The sequence below is a fragment of the Palaemon carinicauda genome, chromosome 41, assembly GCF_036898095.1.
Source record: "Palaemon carinicauda isolate YSFRI2023 chromosome 41, ASM3689809v2, whole genome shotgun sequence".
Classification (NCBI taxonomy): Eukaryota; Metazoa; Arthropoda; class Malacostraca; order Decapoda; family Palaemonidae; genus Palaemon; species Palaemon carinicauda.
In genome coordinates, this window is record NC_090765.1 from 55,211,272 (window position 1) to 55,213,771 (window position 2,500).

The 2,500-nt window shown below is 33.2% G+C and overlaps 1 protein-coding gene across 1 annotated transcript in view; it reads left to right on the top strand.

Moving 5' to 3' along the window:
• The window catches only part of LOC137632430 (uncharacterized), a 439,856-nt gene that overhangs the window by 71,170 nt on the left and 366,186 nt on the right, over window positions 1-2,500 (top strand). The window lies entirely within an intron of this gene.

A 2,500-nucleotide genomic window follows, 5' to 3' on the forward strand; every position in this document is an offset into this window, starting at 1 on the left:
TGATATTATTATTATTATTATATATTATTATTATTATTATTATTATTATTATTATTATTATTATTATTATTATTATTATTATTATTATTATTATAAAATTAGGGAATATAAAAGCATTAATCAGTTCAGTACCTCAACGATCCAGAGCAGCCGTAGCAAAGATGACTCGCATTGGCGGGCTGGAAACTGAAGGCAATATGACCCGAATTCCGACACCTTCCATCACACTTTTCAAATTACATTCCTTGCGCATTCCTCGATTAGCCGGCATGGTTCAAGAGAAGCCTTCACAACGTGAAAACCTCCATTGATAATGCTCGGCATTATCTAGATTATCTAGATGGCAGAGGATGCGAATGCCTTAACAGAGGCCAAAAGGGTCATTTACATTTCAAAGGCCAGTGGAACTATGATACAGCGTGCTGTGTTCAGAGTTCAGGGAAATGAAAACATGGTCGGAGTTTAAATGTATTATTTTACACTGTTGTTACCAAGTGATACCTCAAATTGATATTTTGATTGTATGTATCTTTATCATTTTTCTTTTTAATGAAGAGGTTTCAAAAAAATTTACTTATTTCGGGTTTTGTATACTCTTCCGAAAGCGTACAGAATGATGATATGCTGTAATGTTAAAAAACTTGCAGTAACTATTGTTAGGCAATTTTGGGTTCACAGAGAGACCTGTGACATGTCACTGATATAAGGAATACAAGGAAGCATCTGTTAAAGGATGTAGAGGATAATGACACTTAGACCAAGCTTAAGGTTTCCCCGTTTAATACTGTGCGGAGGCGCCAGTTAGGGAATGACAGAGGCGTAGTGAATGCAACTAAACTTTATCAAACAGACATCGAGTTTATATACAGCGATGTGCGAGCAAGAACGTCACAAAAATTCAGGCAAGAAAAAGTACGAATTTGCATGATAACAAGAAGTTAGTCTATAACAGTGCAGGGAAGAGCGATTAATAAGATAAAGAATAAAAACCGATACAGTGTGCGTGCATGTATGAAGCACGTATGGTAAAATACTGTACTGTGAGGAGACTATAAGGTACACCATATCTGAATATGAAATGGGAAACCTGTTCTAGTTAAATCAATTTATGCTTCCCTTCTCAAGACAGTTAATTTTTTTTTTTTAATTCTGCATTCTCTAAAAGGCTCCTGATTTGCTTTTTAGATTCTGTTTACGAGTGGTGGTTGAAAATTGCCAAAATTATGTAATAATGAATCTTTCATTATATCACCCGTGTTGGCTGTAAGTACAATGGTAAATGAAAAATGCAATTTAAATTTCTTGATTCACCAATATGTTTGATTACATGATCCCCTCAAATTGTTCAGTCTCATTTGAGGAATTAATTAGGAATTAAGATAGAAAACTATTCCTAGTCACCATGAATCGAACCTTGGTTAAATTATTTAAAATAAACATAAAGGGTTTATGTTAATTTACTCTTTACTATAAGGGTTTATTTTAATTTACCTTTTACTTTAAACGATCTATAAATGCCAGTTTTCGTTGACACCTTATTGGCCGTCTAGCGTTGTTTAGTCGAAAGTGATAAAAGCGGAAGAACCGAGCATTGTAACTCTATTTGGGAGAGATATACCTAAAGGAAAGAAATATTAGGTACTTCATTTTTGTAACATCGGCTTAGAGTTGCAGGAAGTAATTAGTCATATGCATAAATAAAAGAGCGATGCATAATTTATTTTTTCTTTTATTAGGAATTATACTTTTACAATTCATAATATATATAAATCATTATATATTTACATGAATATTTTTTTCCATTGACGTACACTGTATTCACAATTGCAATTTTTACTATTCATCTCAATATATTTTTAAAATAAAAACATATCGACTCGTGAATACTTTTGTACAGAGGTTTTAAATCCTATTTTATTTACATTAAAAGTATTAATCATTTTACATTTTATACATTGAAGTAATTGCAGGGCAGCACTTGAACATCCTAAGTATGCATATGTCCCTGGGGTGCTAGCCATTAAAAGAATCTTAAGTATGTGTATGTCCCTGGGGTACTAGCCATTAAAAAAATCCTGTGTATGCCCCTGGGGTCCTGCCATTAAAAAAAATCCTATGTATATGTCCGTGAAGTCCAGCCATTAATATAAATACGGTGATCTTTTTAGATTCCAACAACGACCCCTGAACGTATAGCTACCATCTCTATCAACAGAAGCCTAAGTATATCTGAGCTTCGTACGTATCTTTAATCCAGAAACTAAGTACTTGTGCATATCATTATTGCTTTATAATTTGCATATCCATCGGAATCCAATTCAACTTCCAGTAATTCGGATACACATATATGGATAATTTCCCGATGGGAAGAAAATATTCTTGTGCGTTTTCTTTTTAAATTTATTTATGCATTTATCAACTTGGTGATCTTTGAACCTGATGATTGAATAAGTACAGTGGGTTATGGCAAGTAGGAGACGGACATAGTTTAGCCATTTCT